This window comes from Euprymna scolopes, chromosome 17 (assembly GCF_053919585.1).
Source record: "Euprymna scolopes isolate OS-2025 chromosome 17, ASM5391958v1, whole genome shotgun sequence".
NCBI classification, from domain to species: Eukaryota; Metazoa; Mollusca; class Cephalopoda; order Sepiida; family Sepiolidae; genus Euprymna; species Euprymna scolopes.
Genome location: NC_136498.1, coordinates 70,084,235 through 70,092,229, shown reverse-complemented (window position 1 = coordinate 70,092,229; position 7,995 = coordinate 70,084,235).

Genomic DNA, 7,995 nt, shown 5'->3' with positions numbered 1-7,995 from the left:
TCAAATGAACTACGAAAATGTTCTTCTACATTTTTAACACATCTTGAGTATATTCTAAATATCTTACATTTTAAATACTTTCTGAAGAGGACGCTTCACAGAACGTCTGAAACGCGTTAAAAACAATTTCAATGATTTAAAAACATTATTACAATGATCTAAACATAATTTTCAATGAAAAACCAAAACACGGAATAATAAAATAATGTTAAAAAATACACATTGTTGGTGATCACCCCCTTATTTAAATATACATCTTTCTCTCATTGGAATTTCTTAACCCATTTTATATAAGTATATATATAATATAATATAATATAATATAATATATATATATATATATATATATATATATATATATATATATCCGATTAAACTAAGAAGTCCAATTTCGATTAAAGTTAACACTTTTATACAACCTAACATCATAAGTGCATTGAGAACTTTTATCACCGCACAAACAGAAATTCGCAGCCTATAAAATTAACTGTAGATACTTTTATAAGATAGAGGTGCGTCCGAAAAAAATATTAGAGCCCAATTAAACTATGATACTTTTATACGTTTAAAATTAATTCAAGTGTTTATGTAAAAATAATTTTATAAAAACAACAGTTTGTTCTTTGACATAAGGGCGCGTTGGAAATGACTATTTCTGTTTAGAGCACAATTAAACCATAATACTTGACTTTTGCATTTTTAATTTTAAGTGAAGCCATTATTTACACATAGTTTCATAAAATCAACAGTAGATTATCTATAGTGCAATGTAGATTATAATGTATTGTGGACTAAGTCACTTCAGGAAGGTATGTGAAGCTTTCTTCTGGTACACTGCGGGGTTATTAGCCCTAACTAGAGGAGGCTATTAATCGATTTGATTAAAAAATAGGTGATTTCGCTGATTTCGATGACAATGAATGTATGGGAGGACAGAATATTTGTTGATTCTAATTCAATCCCGGCAACATCGAGTCTCCCTGCTAGTATATATATATATATATATATATATATATATATATATATATATATATATATATATACGTGTGTGTATATATGTGTGTGTATATTACTTTTCCACGTTGCTTAAAAGTATTCATTAAAAACCATACTTATATAATTATGTCTGTCACAAATCATCCAGGTTGTTCACCCCACGCAGAGGTCAACTGTTAACGAATCCATTAATCCTCATTCTACGTTGGTTGATTATCTACTGGGAGTGTTCTCGGTGTATATTTATGCGTTTCGGTTCCACATTATCAATTCCGAATTTTACGGTAGAAATTTGAGGTGCTTGAAATTGGACGATCGTTGCAAAATGAGCTGAACGTCTGACGCGGAGCGTGGGAGGGGGGAGTTTGGTGCACGCAGTGCATTTATGTGTTTTATTTTGCACTCATATCAGCCTCATTCGAAGACCACCCACGGGTACGAAAGAATCCCGACTCCCCGCGTTTGCATCCTCTCTCCTGAAAAAAAAAATCATAGCTTAAAACTTCAGTGAGCGAGTTCGAACTTCTTAAAGCGCTGTATGGTTTCACAAACTTCACTCATTGATTATACGAAGGGCGTTCCCAAAGTAATACCTCCTATTTTTTTTATTCCGCAAGAATGGATCAGAGTGTATTTGATATTGCATTGTTGTGATGATTGAAAGTATGCATTAATAACTTGGAAGTTTCATTTCTCTGTTGGAGATATTGACGGTAAAAGAATCTAAGAAAACAACTGCTGTGGGTGTGCGTAAGAAGCAGAAGTTGAATTCGACCACGCAGAAAAGAATTGAACCGATCACAATACATTAGCGCCTGTTGAACTCTTACGGAGCCGAAGTTGTTGATTTAAGCCCCGTTACAAAATGGGTTCACCGATTTCAGAGTGCTAGTCACAAATCGCTATCCGGACGACCATACATAGCCAGCAATCCATCGCAGGAAAAGTGCATTGAGAATAGTGGTGACTGTGTAGAAAAATAAATTATGCAACACAAAAGTTCGCTCGTTTTTATGGTAGCACTCCCGTGTTCATAGCTCTTCAACATTTTTAGTTAAATACATTACTTTTAGAACGATCCTCGTAATCTCTATTTTAACACTTTTAATTTGCTTTATCCGTTACTTTTTAGAAAACGTTTTATATAAATATGAATCGTCACTTCTCCAGTATCTGATGTTTATTTTTTTTTTTTCATGAAGCTGCATTTTACCCTGGATATTTATAATTCTGTTTTCTTATGGATTACTAATGGGTTTTCAATGAACCCATTTCGGATTTTTCCTGGTTAGGATTTTGCCGTCTTTCTCATTGGATTTTTATAATATCCTTTTTCTCCCTTTTTCCGTTTTTCTATTTTAATTTCATTGAATCCCTATAAACTGTTTCTGACTCTTAAATGACTTTTTATGCAAATATTATTGATTTCACATTTTTAGTAAACTATAAAATAAATTTTGCAGGTTAATGCATTAAAATATGCATTAACCTGCAAAATTTATTTTATATTTTGCAAACTTCTTTCTGATTAGGAGAATTGCATTCTTCAAAACTTCATTAAATGATATTTTTCTTCTTTATTTGTACTTCTTGTTGAAGGATTAAAATTTTGTATACCTTCCTTACAGGTTTATAAGTTTTTTTGAAAATGTGAATAAATTTTCAATAACAAGATATTTAGTATATATATATATATATATATATATATATATATACTATCAAAAGTACCCTTCGTTGACTGGGTTCAAAAATAGCCTACGGAAAATGGACTCTGATTTATAAAAGTATGATAGGTTATGAAAAGGAAGGGTTGTAATGAGATAGCTTCGAATTTGGGGGTATCAAAACCAAAGCAAAATATGATGAAAGTAAAAAGAAAATAGATACACCTCATAATTTATTATATCATACCTGTTCACACTGAAACACTGATCACAATATCCTGTGGATCGATATTAAAAAACCTTGTTAAACTTTGTGAGATATTTCCATTCTATGGAGGTCCGGCGTGAACGAACACCCCATAATTTTATTATACCATATTTCTTCAAACTGAAACATAATTATCAAAGTATACTAACGCAGATTAATATGAAAAGTCTTTATTAAAGTTTGTGCCTATTTCCATTCTATGGAGGCCAGGTGCGAACGCAGACCACACAATTTTATTATACCATCCCTATTTAAGTTAAAACATACTTATCAAAGTATTATTATGTACATCTATATCAAAAAACACTTGTAAACCGCTTTTTTTTTAATTTTTAAATTTTATATTTCCATATTTTGTGGACCAGGCGCGTACGCAGACCCCACAATTTTAATGAATCATAATTATGCCAGATCAACCATATCCATTCCTGTGGCTCGATAGATTTTTTATCATTATATGTGTTCAGTTTTCAATAATAGTCAACCATATACGAGCCTATTCGTGACCAGACACACAGACAGACGTTCGACTTTATATTATAGAAGCTATATATATATGCATATATATGCATATATATATGTATATATATATATGTATATATATGCATATATATATGCATATATATGAACATATATATATGTATATATATGTATATATATATGCATATATGTATATATGCATACATATGCATATGTATATATAAGCATATATATATACATATATATGCGTATATATATGCGGATATATATGCGGATATATATGCTTATATATATACATATATATACATGCTTATATACATGCATATATATGCACATATATATGCATATATATATACACATATATATGCATATATATGCGGATATATGCATATATATACACATATATATGCATATATATGCGGATATATATATGCATATATATATACATACTTAAATATATGCATATATATACACGCATATATATACATGCATACATATGCATATATATATGTACATATATATGTATGCATATATATGCATATATATGTATGCATATATATGCATATATGTATGCATATATATCCATATATATGTACATATATATGCATATATATATGCATATTTATATTCAGATATATATATGTATATATGCATATATATACGTATATATGCATATATGCATATATATGTATATATAAATATCTAAAATTAATGAGCGTTATTTTGGTATGTTTATTTATTTATACAATCATTATATATATATATATATATATATATATAATGTTTTATTTTTTCATTACCGTTTTATCTGTAAGGTCTGACGAGGCTGTTGGATTGTAAACATGGTCCAACATCTGAAACATATGTAACCAAACAGATAAAACGGTAATGAAAAAATAAAACACATATTTGCTCTGCAATAGTATTGAGCACTCTCTTCAGGTTTTTACTAATTAACAGTTTTACCAAATATATATATATATATATATATATATATATATATATATAAAGTTATGAACGGTGCATAGGTCTCGAACAAAGCCGTGCTGAACTGCTAGTCTTGTATAAAACTGCTTGCGTGTGAATTCACCAGTAGACTATTAAAAAAAAGTCATTTTTGGGCTCATGGGCATTAAGTGTCTGAGGGAGTGGCACTCGTCTGACAAGATGTTGCAATAATCATATATATTTATATATATATATATATATATATATATATATATATCCTTTTGCTGGAACATTTTCATCTAAAATTCTACGCGAATATACACAATGTAAAAACTATGCATAAAAAATTCAGTGTAATAGCGAAATGAAACCAATTATCCAATAAGAAATCATAAAATGAATAAATATTCAAGTGTCATTCGTTTATTAAAGGAATATGCAAATCTGTTAACTATCATGTAGTCGCTAGCATATTTATGACTGAGTATATTGAGAAGTTCGCTTTAATAATTTTAAATGGAAAAAAGTAGACGTTTAATATCAATGTCCCAATGGGAAAAACTCAACTTTATATGTATATAGATAGATTGATAGATAGATAGATAGATAGATGGATAGATGATATATGTTTATATTGAGATAGTGTATTTTTGTTTAGGTTTTGGCAAATATATCTAAATTACTTTCTTTTTTTATTTATTAGATTTCATCAAATTAGCTTATATGTAAAAAATATCTTTTTTTACGAAAAACATGCTTAACCATACTCAATATGCATTATTTCGTAAATTTTGCAGTGCTTGCATTTCTCGGAACGGAACATTTGATGACAGATCTCTATTCAAGCCTGCAGCACTGTGTTTGATTTCCGGATGGCGAGGGAAAGGGCTCGGTAGCGTGGGTGTTTGATCTTGTATAGTAGATAAAAAGCGAAGAGCAAGGTAGGTTTTTCGTCAAAAATTCCCGGTATGTTAGCGCCTGTAGGGCAGACGTTCGCATCACTTGATGTGCGTTTTTATTTTTTCTTGTTCGTTCTTTAATTCCTCGCCTGACTCCATCTACAAACCATTCGGCTTATGTTGAAGTAAAAACAAGAACAACAAGAAGTCAGATGAAAGTCATCAGTTTGAAATAATCTTGTTTTTATTTGAATTAAAATCCGCCCCGTTTCTTTTTTTTTTTTTTTTTTTCCACCCGCTATGACACATAAGCACGGGGGCAAAATGGATGCGAATGGGATTGGGAAGGCAGCACGATAAATAATTCCAGATTAAAAGAAAAAGACAAAGAGAAAATAAATTGGATGCGAAGAAAATCACCACACATATCTACATGTGCTATATATATATATATATATATATATATATATATATATATATATATATATATATATATGATAGATAAACAAATTTACGACATACGTTCCTAAAGTTCAATATAAATAACAGTTTCGTGTACGATCGTTTCTGTGACGATATGGATATGGATTTTTCATTGATATCAAGTCTCTTCAACAACACCGGGTATTGTTAACATTTTCAATGTACGTAAGACTATGACACTAAATTTATGAATCTAAACTAGCGTATACTTCAATACTAAGTTTTTTGTTTATCCACCCGCAATGATACAATTAGCACAGGGGAAAATGAACGCGAATGATGGGGGGGGCAGAAAGATAAATAATTCCAAATTTAAAGAAAACAATTAAAACAAATTGGATGCGAAAAAGCAATACACACACATTCACACGTATATGAATATATACATAATTTTCTTTATTTCTAATTGTCTAATAATGCCAAATGTAGATCGAAATCACAGCTAGGACATGTAAATATATACGTGGCAAATAATAATAATCTAATTTATAAACCGCTGTAAGTCTGTCCGTCAGTCGATCTGTCTGTCTATTGGTCTGTCTGTTTCCATATTTTCAAACTCTGTCTCCATCGAAACTAAGTGTCGCAGAGTGGTGCAAGGGGCTTCAAATAATTAGATTTTTACGGACCGGTAATTTCGAGCTATTCTTACAAACGACTTTGATATTGAAAGGTAGACACCCAGCAAACTCAAAATCAAGCCTTTTCGGTTTTATTTATGTCGAATTCAATAGTTTTGGAAAAAATGGTTTTGGTATATTCTTTATATCTCTAAATATTTATATCCATGAATCGTTGTTTTTAGGGGGAAAAAACTTTGAAAAACATGATTGTTTTTTTTTGTTTTGTTTTGTTTTGTTTTTACGAAAGAGTCACCACTAATCAAGGCCCGGAGGTCACTCTGGAATAAGGGTTAATAAGTGTACAGTAGTCAATGGGACAATATCATAGTAATCGTTAGTAGTGGAAATTTGGTAAATTGGATTATTTAAGAAGACGGCTTATCAAGAATTTGCTTGTGTTGTAAATAGAAAAAAAACAATAACATGTGTATTGTAGTTTTAAAAGACAATACAGAGAGTAAAAAAGGAAAGAAATAATAAAAAAAGGTTAGAATAGGCAATTATAAAGCATAAATAATACCATCACAAGCACTAATACTATTGAACACATCTTTTAATAAATTAAGAGAGAAAATTATAGAGACTACTTTTGTATTTTGTAATTTTTTTTATTATTATATAATTTTTTTTATATATAATTTTTTTTATTATTATATAATTTTTATTATTATATAATTTTTTTATTATTATATACATTTTTTATTATATATTTTTTTATTATTATATAATTTTTTTATTATTATATAAATATTTTTATTAATATATAATTTTTTATTATTATATAATTTTTATTATTATATAAATATTTTTATTAATATATAATTTTTTATTATTATATAAATTTTTTTATTATTATATAATTTTTTTATTATTATATATTTTTTTATTATTATATAATTTTTTTATTATTATATAAATGGATTTGCAAATCTACCTTCACTTGTCCAAATCATTTCATTTGAGTTCAATCAATGATCAGGGAGGTGACGGTGGTCTAGTCAATAATAGCAGAGACTGACGACCTGGATATCCCAAGTTCAAATCCAGTTCGTTCCCCAAAAGTCATTTTCACTTGGGATGTTGGCAACCTTCACGTGGTCCATCCCGTAATTCTCGATGTCCTTCTAGAAAGAATTCTAGAAAAATATCGGGGAAACGAATTCTAACAATAGAATCTTTGCAATCATACGACATGATGATGAATGCATGATCTAGCATGTCACATTTTTTTCTAGCATGTTATAAATTATTTTGAAGTCTAAAGCATATAATATTATGCGTAAACCAATGCTCTGCATCAGAAAGAGTTACAAACATGTATAATCTATTACATAAATTGCAGTTGTCTGTGTGTTTGTGTGTTTGTATCTCTAGCAAAAAGTAAAAACTTACAAAACGGACTACCATCAACTTTGTATTGTCTTCACCGACGTTTCATCGGATGTATAATATTTAAAATCTAGAAATTAATATTTATCTTGTGATTCTTAAATGGAAAAGTATTTGTCGGGAAGCGTTTACTATAGAATTTTCAATGTTATTATGTAATAATTTTCAAAGGATGATCAGAAACAATTAAGACAGAGGCGTGTCCATTAAAATATCATAAAAGGGACTGTTGTTTGTGTGTAAGT